The sequence below is a fragment of the Artibeus jamaicensis genome, unplaced genomic scaffold, assembly GCF_021234435.1.
Source record: "Artibeus jamaicensis isolate MK-2021 breed Jamaican fruit bat unplaced genomic scaffold, CSHL_Jam_final scaffold_754, whole genome shotgun sequence".
NCBI lineage: Eukaryota > Metazoa > Chordata > Mammalia > Chiroptera > Phyllostomidae > Artibeus > Artibeus jamaicensis.
The window spans coordinates 3,638,110-3,649,307 of record NW_026522054.1 but is presented as its reverse complement, the minus strand read 5'-3'; the positions used below and the strand labels follow the sequence as shown (position 1 = coordinate 3,649,307).

Below are 11,198 nucleotides of genomic sequence, written 5' to 3'. Positions count from 1 at the left end.
CCTCTGAAGCATCCCTGAACCAAAGGACTAAAGGTCTGCATTTGCAAATGCCCAGTGGGGATTAACTCCCTCTTTCATAGGGGCATAGGGGCGCCAGGCAAGCCGGGGCGCCAGGCGAGCCGGGGCAGACCCACGCCCTTGGTTTACTATACACACAGCCTTGACCTCCCAACCGCTCGCCAGCCCCGGCCTTCAGGCCCCCAGAACAGCTTCTGGGCCGAAGATGAAGAGGGCTGTGTTCAAGCCCTGGGACTGCTGTGCAGTGTTTACGAGGGGGCCTTACTGAGTCTGTGCTCCCCCCCCCCCGCCGGACGCTGCTGCGGATTGTAGCAGACACCAGCTTCCAGAGCTCGGTGAGGCAGGCAAGACTGGCTGGCAAACAGAAACCCCGTTTCTGACGGGCAAACACCCCCTCCCTCCGTGTAGGGTGAAGGCTTCTCCCACCGACCCCCTGCTTCTGCCCCTTTACCTCTAATTGGGGCCCACGGCCAGTCTCACCTCCAGATGAGTCTCCTTGAGGCTGGGAGGAAGGAAGAGAGCAAGTAGTAATCAGTCACCCTGCAGGTCACTCCCCACCCACCCCCACAGGCTCCTGGGGCAGGGCCATCTGCTGGGGAAGAGGGGAGCTCCCAGGGCACCCCACCCGCAGCCACGCCCAACACCACTCAGTGGGGGGGCCTTCCAGCCCTTGTTCAGAAGTTTGCTCCCCGCATTTCCTAAGAGTCTAAGAAGAATCCAGGGGCTGAGAGGCTTAGGGAGTGAGGGGGGATGGTTGCCCCCCTCCCCCCTTTGCCACCAGGCACCCGGCCTCTCCAGGAGGGGAGGAGACCCAGGGGCCAACTGAGGGAGCGCCGAGTAGGGCTCAGGGGACACTGTTGTTTGCTCTCCATCTTCCAATTGTTAAACTGTCCTTGCTCCGCCACCCTCTGCACCCCACTGCTCCCCAGCGGTCACCTTGCCGGTGCTCAGAAAAACCGCAAAAGAAAGGCCTTCCGGCAGGACCACAGGGGTCCACGGACCCCCTGGGTCCCTGAAGGCCCAGCGAGAGAAAGGCCTTTCTTTCCTTTCTAACTGGACTTTTGAAATGCCAGAAATAGAAAATAAAAATGACCTTAAATCTCACTCCAGAGAGGACCACTCGTTATTTCTCTCTCTCTCTTTCTCAAACACACACACACACACACACACACACACACACACACACACACGTACGTTCTTTTATGAACTGGGCATCGTCCTGCACAGAGCCTTTTGGAATCTGCTCTCTTGCCTGAACGATCCGCCAGGCACACTTCTCTCCCCGCTGGCCACGTGCCCCACTGCCTTCCGAGTAACGGCTGCGGAACGTTTGGCCGGGCAGACGGGTGGCATTTAGGCACCATTTATTCCCTGCCACTGGACCTTAAAACCGTTTCCACTTTTTTGCTGTGACAAATTACCCTATAATAAACACACTGACCATAAATCTTTTTTCCCTCCCTGACGAGTCCCTGAGGATACATTCCGCGACATGAAATCGCTGCAACAGGAGGAATGAACACCTTGGTAAGGCGTGTTCTGCACACTGAGCGCGGCCGCATTCCAAATGGCCCGCCCCGGGTGATGGAACGAGGGAGTCCTCTCTTCCTCTCCAGCCTGCTGTGTCCTCGATTCGCTCATTTCTGTGTTCCTCAAATATATGTTAGGGAGTTCCAAAGTGGGGCAGCCCCAAGTTCTTAGCTATTGTGCTTCGTTCGTATCACGAGGTACGATGTGTTTGTCCCTAACACCGGGCTTCTGGGTGTGTAGGGACAGCAAAACTAGCCTCTCCTCTCTTCAGGTCTGTGGCCGGGGCTGAGAATTTCACTGACCTAAGACGGATTACCAGGAGAAAAAAGCATATAAATCTATCTTGGTTTTACAAGACATAGGAGCTTCGTGAAGAAATGAAGACCCAAGAAGGTGGAAAACAAGGTTTTTAGACCACGTCGAACACAGAGAGGCAATTGTGGAAAAGGAACTAAGACACAGGGGGAGGTTGGAGGAAGAGCAGACCTCACCAAGGTCTTCTGGGACACGCTTCTCTAGAGCCCACCTCCCGTGCTGGTGACAAGCACGGTTCTTTCCTCCTGGCACAGAGGACAGCTGTCACGTGGGAGTTCCTCTCCCATTTTCAGGAATAAAAGGCCCTTCTCGCCCCTGAGGTTTTTCAAGTACCTTTAGCTCAAAATAATCCTTAGGCCGAGGTGGCTCCTTTTGGGGTGGTGCATTCTGCAATTGCTCTCTGGGGGTGCCAAGGGGCCACGGAGCCTCGGTGCTGCCTGGCGGGCTGCGCTTTGCAGCTGACCTTGACAGAATCACTGAGCGTCTCTGGGCTCAGATTCCCCACCTGCAGGAGTGAAGCCTCAGCAGTCTTGCCTGGGTCCCCAGGCTTGTCTGCGGGTGAAAGAGGAGGCTACACACTGAAGTACGTCAGGTTCTGCCCAATGCTACCGGATGTAAAGTAGCAGCCTGACTAATTCAACCCGACAGCAACCCCTAGCTTCGTTATCCGCTCATTGTAACACGTGGGGGAACTAAACTACACCCCTCCAGCCACTGAGATCTGAAATGCAAAGACCGTATAAGGACACAGAACAGCCAACAGACCTCTTGTGAGATCTCCACCCTTTCTTACAAAGGTTTTCAATATCCCACCCCCCACTGAAAGCCCCCCAACTCCGATGAAATGAACCTCAATACAGGAAGCCAACCCTGCTAAAGGGGGGCCTGCTCCGCCTGGCGAGTAGCCACCTCCCTGCTTCCCTCATAGACTCACTTTCACTTTAAACCCTGTGCTGGCTCACGTTTGAATTCTTTCCTGCGCAAAGCCAAGACCCCACAGTGGGTTGCACACCCAGGGTCCCTGGACCCCCAGAACGCCTGCATCCAGCTCGCTACTCCAAAGGGAGACATTTAGGTTCAGGCCCCGCACCCCCACTGTTTGTTCGGAACACTTCACAGTAATTACCACCCAAATAACACACTGGGCTTCATCCGGCAGCTGCCATGCCAGGGCGAGGCCCAGAGGCTCAGCACACCGGGTCAGGTCCTGCACCTCGGAGGCGGGTGGGTGAGCAGTGGGTCACTACCCTGTCCCACCGCCGTCGTTCCTGTGAGGAATGAACGTGGCGTGGGCTCCGCCAACGCTCCTTCCCTGAGAAATGGTGGCTGACGGACTCGGGCCGCAGCTGAGCTCACACGCGCCAGCTGCAGGAAAAGGCAGGACCCCCCCCCACCCAGGAACGTGGGGCTACCCCAGATGGTCAGCGCCCATCCGGACCCACAGAGGCTGTCGTGGTCAGTGTTTCCCAGAGCTCGCCCCATGTGGCTCCCAAGGCAGGAAGGCGAGGTGGCCGGTGCGCGAGGGGCTGGTGTGCGAGGGGCCAGTGGGGAGTGTGCTCGCCCTTTAGCTACGGCCGCGCTTTGTGTCCGGAGGGCACCGGGCAGCAGAGGCAGCTGGGTGAATGGCAGTGGGGACGTGATTATAGCGAGCAGGCTGTCCCCGAAGCCCAGCCAGCACACGCTAACATACCTGCCCCCTCCTCCCTGCCAAAGGGCTCACTCTCCTCCGTGGGTGCCACTCAGCCGCCCTCCACTGGGTGTGGCTGGCAGCGCAGGAGACACTGGCGCAGTGCGGCCGATTCCTGGGAGAGCGTTTCACTCTGGAGGAAAAAGAAAACGTTTAGGCCTGAGAGATGGACTGGCCTTGAGGGGGTGCAGACCAGTGGAGGGCCCGCGCTTCCCATAAGAAGTGGAGAGGAGACGGGGCAGGGGGGAGAAAGGGGTCAGAGGCTGAGAGAAGACGCACTGCACCCTCGTCACCGTCACTGTCACTGTCAGCCCTGGCTGGGGCTTCTGCCCCCGAGAGTTACCTGAACTGACTGCGCCAACACCCCCAATTCCCACCTGGTCCCCTTTCTTCCCGTGGACGTATTTGGGGAGCCAGGGATAGAGAATATTTCCATTTACCGCCCCTCCTGCCTCCTCCCAATGTGCTCAGCACCCCATGGGTTTTAATAGGAAGGCGGAGGGTGTTGCAAAATGCCTGAACAAGCACATCAGCAGTCGTGGGTGCCGCACCAGCTCGGAGAAGGGAGGAGCGACTTCACGCCCCGGGGGCCCTGGCACCACCTCATGAGGTCATCTCGCTCCTGCAGCAGGTAAATGCTTGAGCTCTTTCCAGCTCAGGGGACTCTCTAGGGGAGGCGGCTTCTCCCTGTCCCTGAAGGCACAATGTAGGGCATTCAAACAGGACAGACAAGGTGAGGGACTTGGCCCCGGAAGTGGCAGCCCGCCCCACCCTCCATCTCAGGCTCCAGGGGGGTGACAGCCGGCCCCCTCCCCCACCGCATCATCCAGGGCAAGTGCATGGACTCAGCATCCCTCCCATATGCACCTCCCCCCCCAGCTCTGCTTCCTGGAGAGCCCTGGCTAACACGGGCTGCCTCCAGCCATGGCTGGAGGCGCCCTGTTCCTCTCCCGAGAGCTCCCTTTGGGAGAGGCCACTGGGGAAAACGAAAAGCCCTCACTGGGACCGTCCACAGCAGCAGCGAGTGCAGGAACCCTCCCTCCTTCCCGCACCCGAACTGCTCTTCTCCAGTTGCAAAGGAAGGGATCTCCAAGGTCCTTGGTGAAACCCCCAAAACATCGAAAGGAGGGTAAGTTGGGGATGCTGGAGTCTTCTCAACCCTGAGGGGAGCACAAATAGGCCCCGAGGGCATCTGAACCCTAACCAGGTCAGCTCAGCTTCACCCGACATGCCCCTCTGCCGGGAAGAGGCAGTGAGTAGTAACTCATGTTTATACAGCACCTGACACTCCGAGAGGTGCCTTCCTACTTATTACTGTCTTTGATCTTCGGCACCGCCCCGCTGAGGTCAGTCTTAGCTCACGCCCTTGGACGAGGACCAGTCATAGAGTGAGAGGGAAGGGAGAAGGGCACTCGAAAAAAACAGGTAGGACGGTTTGGTGGCTGCCTCATTCATGCTTTGTTGCACAAATATTTACTGGTTACCACGCCGGGTCAGACGCGCTAGAAGCTGGGGCGACAACTGTCACCCAAACCCTCACGGAGGTTACAGTCCAGCAAACACGTGCTTTGCTGTGTGCCGCTGCGAGGCACTGCTGGCCCGGCAAGAGCACATGCCAACCCAGCTTAACGGAGGCTTCCCAACCCTGAAAGATGCCCTCCCTCGTGCCGGCACCACTAGCACAGTCGTGACCACTCTCCCTCACTCGGTCACTGCCTACTTTGTTATCGTTCTCCCCGTTGGCCTAAGGACTGCCCAGGGACAGCATCATCCTCCCCCCAGCCCAGCAGAGGGTGGTACCTAAAGGCCTCCGTTCTTTAGGCACGTTCACTACTGATGACGTACTGTGAGCTAGGCTAGGTGTCAGGAGCTGAGGCTACAGAGAGGAAAGACATCCAGGCCCTTCGCTCCAGAGACTGGAGCTTTCTGGGGAGGAAGATAAATGAAGAAGCAATTTCTGTGATGTGATACGTGTTCGGGGAATGAACAGGCAGCCGAGTAGAGCAAAGGAAGACCAGGAAGAAGGAGCAGAAAGTTCCCGGGGCACTGGGGGAGAGAGGGAGGGGACTGCTGGGAGCTGGGCCTGGCTGGAGGGCAGGAGGCCGGCAGGAGGGACGTGAGGCTGGAAGCTCTGGTCCACGGCTCTCACTGGCAAGCACGGGCTTGTGGTCGGCAAGGGCACTTGGCACTGGTGGCGGGACTGCACTGGTTCTGCCCTTGGATCTCGTGGTAGAAAGTCACAGAATCCCCAAATGCCCAGGTTGGAAGCCAACTCCGAGGTGATTTACTGAGTCTAGTTGTCCGTGGATTCGGAGGGGATTCCCCAAGGTCACAAAGCTTAGGGTCCAGATGGGACACAAGAAGTCACCTGTCCTGTTCTCTACATCACACGGCCCCGGCCACGCCTGCACTTTCCATAATCTCTTGTGTCTCTATGAGGCTAATCTCCCCAAGTCAGGATCTTTGCCTCCCTTACAGAAAATTCTCAGGAACCTTCTAGCATGTCAGCAACTTACTCTCAAATAGTTCAGGGAAAAAGACATTTTTGTCCTGTACTTGGAACATTTCTGGAATTTTGAGATTGTTTAAAAAAAATCCTAATAGGAATAAGCCCTGGCTAGTGTAGCTCAGTGGATTGAGCGCGGGCCTGTGAACCAAACAACCGCAGTTCGATTCCCAGTCAGGGCACGTGCCTTGGCTGCAGGCCAGTTCCCAGCAGGGGACACATGAGAGGCAACCACACATTGATGTTTCCCTTCCTCTCTCTCCTTCTCCTCCCACCTCTCTAAAAATGAGTAAATAAAATATTTTTAAAAATCCTAAGAGGAATAAGGTTAATGTATTTATCTGCTAGGGATGCAGTAACACAACCCTGCAGACTGGGGGCTTGAACAATAGAAATTTATTTCCCCACCGTCCCGGAAGCTGGAAGTCCAGAACCAGGGCGTCGCAGGGCTGACTTCCTCTGAGGCCTTTCTCCTTGGCTTACAGATGGGCTGCCTTCTTTTTTTTAAAAAATTTATCTTTAGAGGGGAAGGGAAGGAGAGAGGGAGAGAAATATCAATGTACGGTTGCCTCTCATGGGTCCCCTGCTGGGAACCAGCCTGCAACCCAGGCATGTGCCCTGACTAGGAATCGAACCGCGATCCTTTGGTTCGCAGGCCCATGTTCAATCCACTGAGCTGCACCAGCCAGGGTATAGCTGCCTTCTTGATGCCTCTTCAAAAGGCCTTGCCTCAAGCACCAGGAGTCGGGTCCTGGCAACTGATCACAGGTCAGGGCTCTGCACGCTCAGCTGAGTCCTCACTGTTAGACAGTGAGTTCTGGACTGTGCGCACAGTGCCCATTTCCACCAGCGCACAGCACAGGGCCTTGCGGAGAACAGATAGAGTTTCAGTGGGTGCATGGGTTCAATAGCCACGTAACAGAGAATCCAAAGTCTCTAGAGAAAGCCAGCCTAGCAAAGAAGTGGGCACTATTTCATCTTTCAGATGAGTTAGAAATGTGCGCTCTACCCAGAGAAAGCACACACGCACAGAGGGAGGCCAAGAGCACTGTTTTCATGTGGCCTTGGAGTGGGATGAGTGAACTTGGCCCCCACCTTGTAAGGATCCAGCCACCGTCCCGTCCTCAGTGTATGAAAAACTACCCAAGTCCCCGGGTGATGTCTGTTGACAGGACACAGTCAGTTTTCTTACCCGATTCTTGTTTCTCCTTCACATCCAGGACTGCGAATGCATGTCCGGCCACGCGGACATCGATGTCAATATCTGTTTCTAGAACAGATTCTCAGAAGGCGGGCCGCAGCTGACCTGCCTGACCAGCTCCGCATCTCACCAAACTCAGCATACCGCTCTGTGCAGGCGCATCCGAACCCTGAAATCTCTCCGACAGCAAAGCATTCAATGGGGGAGGCTCGTCACTAATTACCCGGCCAGACTTCCTCAGACTCTATCACACCAGAGGCCCCGGTCTCTCACAGCTAAGAAGTACAATGCCTACAGGAGAAATGAGACAATCCGAGTGGTGGATCCTTTGGGGGGAAAAAACAAAGGGAGGGAAGGGAGGGAGGGTAATTCCTATTCACTCACAGTGGGTCATGCTTCTTAACTCAGAGACAGGGGAACCCCATCCAGGCAGAAATAACCCTGTCTTCATTATCCCACCATCCAGGGGTGTCTCTGGTGATGTGAGTGCTTGTTTTCACGAGAGAAGATCAGAGCGTGTGTCTTAATAACACAATCCTCTTGTTCCTACTGAAATGCGACATTAGTAACAGTACTTGAGTGCAGTGTAACCCAGGGGGTGGCCAGGCCCCCTGCTGTGCTGTTAAAGACCGTTATTAATGCAAACCCCTTCAAGGGCTATAATTTGGGACTCGATTTGCCATGAAATTGTCCTGAGTGTCACCTTAGTCATCAGAGATCATGTGACCCATGACAAACACTGAGCTAAAAGATGGCACCTCTTAGAAATTAATGTCAAATTGTCCCCGATAGTACAGAGGACCTAGGCACTGCATCTGAAGTGAATCTTGTTGTGCCCCGGAGACAATGAGGGGCTCAGCAGGATGCGGGCGCCCCACCCAGCTGCCTCGAGCTGGGCCTACGGGGTCCCAGAGCAAAGCCCCCCGCCTTAAATGTCCTCAGTCTCAGCTCACCGGTCAACCCAGCACAACCTCACAGGCTGATTTTTAAGGGTGCTTTTTCTTTTTAACCCCGAATGTGCCCCAGCAAAGAATTTTCATTCTGATTCCAGATATGAAAGGCGGTTTAGATGTCAAGCCTAGTCAAACAAAAGGCAGTCGGGCTAAGTGTTAGGAGAACCCACATCTCGACCACCCGGAGACAGCACCTCACGCCGACCAGATGGCCGTCACCAAAGTCCACAAGGAACAAGTGAGGGTGAGGACGCGGAGAACAGGGAACCCTGCTGCGTGTTGGTGGGAATGTCCCACTGTGGGAACCAGTGCAGAGGCTCCTTAGAAAACTCAAAGTAGAACTACCACACCACCATTCCGGGCTCTTCACGCCCCTGAATCAACCAGAGAGGAAGCAGACTGCTGTGGCTGGTCTGACTGAGCCCAGGACCAAATGTCACCACACTATACGAAGAAGGACCGTATCTGAGCCCAGGGGCGCCTCTGAGGTGCATATCAGCAGTTGTTCGTCCAGGTTCACGGAAGACTCGAGTGACCCAAAAAGAGATGGACACTAGGGACTCGGACAGGTCAAGGTCAAAACTGGCATCGCTCCACCAGGTGCAGAACCTTAACGGGGCAAGGAGCTGGCTAAAGGCAGGAAGACCACAGAATGGCCCCAGAAGAATGAATTTTTAAATCGCAACTCAATTCGTAACCTGCTGAGAATCAAGAACGCAGGGAAGGTTGGCCACGTTTAACCTCACAACTGGACCCTCGTTTACCGTGGAGCAGAGTTCTTACGAGAGGTTTTGAAAATGTGATCCGACGGAACTCAGGGCAACAAATTAGAACAAAGTTAAAAAAAAAAGACAAACCGAGATATTAAATATTTCACAGTGGAAACCTCCCTAATATATAAAAAAAACTAAAGATCAAGAGAAAACCATCTAAGAAACCTGACAAAAATACACAAATGACACACAAAGATAATTCACAAAAGAGAGACAAAACACTTTTAAATATCTGAAAGCATCCAACTTCACTAATAAGAAAGGACAACGCGAATTTAAACTACACTGAAGGTACTACGCCTCGTGGATTAGCCTAGGAAAAAATTCAGAAGCTGAACAACCCAGTCCAAGGGCACGAGGAGGGGAGGGGGGAGGCCTGGTCACACAAGGCTGCTCACCATGCACCTGACAACACCGGTAAATTACATGGGCTTTCACCCTCTGACTCAGCAAGTCCGCTGCCAGGGAACGACCCCAAAGGTACGTCTCCAGCAACACCAAACACACCCCTTGGAAAACACGTGCACAGGGCCATTTGTAACAGCAAAATTCATGTTGATATTTGCATAGCGGCACAAATCGACAATGGGGCACACTCTACAGCTGAAAACAAAAAGAAACAAACCTAATTGGACGTGACATGGATGACGTGTAATCACAGAGAAAAGAATCACACAAGTGACTTTCGTTCTGACAACACGGCCTCGTTACTAACAACAGAGAGCGCTGGCTGGAAAAGAATCTCGGGCTTTACTGAGTAGGGGGCTTGCGGTGGGCAGCGGGCCCCGCAGAAACTCCACAATGACATGTGTGTGTCTGGGGGAAGCACCCACAGGGAAGGGGGAGGATGAACAGCGCGTTTGCTGAGTTCTAACTGGTGGTGTCTGTGTGAACTCGTGATTTTAAAAAGGCCCAGAGAGCAGTGACAGCCCAGTGACAACCAGCAAAGGCGCTGAGTGCAGGGCCCCTTGACAATGGCTGTTCTGGGTCCGAGGTGCCCCAAAGTGAACCGTGTTTCCAAAACAACAAGAACACACAGGACACAGGCTCCAACTGGAAACGGATTCCCGCAGCCAGAGCTGATGCCCCTTGAGCGTCAAGGGGAATAATCATGGTTTCAACTATAACCTATCTGAATGTTTTTAAAGACAAAAAGAGAGGCTTGAGCTAGACCTTTGAGAATGATGGGTACGATTAAGCTGGATGGACAAGGGAATTTAGCCACCGGGAATGAAGCGAGGAGCTGATAGAAGAGGCTTGGAGGGGGAGATTAGGGGTGGGGGCAAGGGGAGGCCCCGTGTTCGCATTAGCAGAGTGTAAGATTCCGTAGTTCAGACCACCAGCACCGGTCTCAAGGTGGAACTGGGAGTAGAGCAGCAATGAGGCACCACTGCAAGTTTCTGAGCAGGGAGATGTACGAGGAAATGGTGGATCAGGCACATGACCGGCAGCTGGGATGAAGGAGAGGAAGACGGGCAGTAGGCAGGATCAGTGAGGGGCTCTTTGCAGCGGCTGAGCAATGAGGAGCTGGGGGCCTGCAAAGCACCTGGGGCTGGAGAAGGAATGAAAATGGCTGGCATTTTAAAAGCACTTCCGAGGATGAACAGCCAGAGCTCATTCCCTTCCCCATGAAGAAAGGGAGAGCCCGTGGCTGTGTTTCTGGGCTGCAGAGAGGCGGGGCAGGGCCGGCGCCACACAAAGGACAGGGCACTGGTCTTCCAACACAGGCTGCACTCCAACAGCAGCTGATGCCTCCAGATCTCACAAAGGTTAGGGGCCACCTCCCTTTGGGGTGCTGTTGCTGGCCCATCCCAACCACCTTGAGCTCTGACAGGCCTCAGGCAAAAGGGGGGCTCCATGGTTTTCCTTGAGCTTCCACCCGTGACCGTGAGCCATAGGATGGTGTGCTGTCCCCCACACAATGCCTGGAACCTTCTCCCTGTGGAATCCCAGGGGCCTACACGGAGTGGGGGTGACGTCACTTCCTGACGGGGCAGGGAAGATTCTCAGGACCTGGCTCCGGAGTGGGTTCCCAGGAGTGGGCTCCCAGAGAAGGAGCTTGTCCTTCAGTTGCCCTGCAGTGAAGCTCGGGGCCGGGGCCTCTGGGTGGGGCCACCTGGCTGGCTCCACCTGGGCAGGGCCACCCTCTCTGCCTGGCTGGGGGAGGCCTGTGCTGCGGGGAGCAGGTCCCCAGGCAGCCTTCCTCCCCGGCCCT

General features: G+C 55.0%; 1 long non-coding RNA gene across 1 annotated transcript; it reads right to left on the bottom strand.

Annotated features, from left to right (window-relative positions):
* Positions 1-3,456: 3,456 nt before the first annotated feature.
* LOC128626579 (uncharacterized) lies at positions 3,457-8,948 on the bottom strand. Its single transcript, XR_008390545.1, has 3 exons — positions 7,642-8,948; positions 6,465-7,548; positions 3,457-3,683 (listed from the first exon to the last, which is right to left on the bottom strand). It is a non-coding gene; the product is annotated as an uncharacterized LOC128626579 (long non-coding RNA).
* Positions 8,949-11,198: the final 2,250 nt, after the last annotated feature.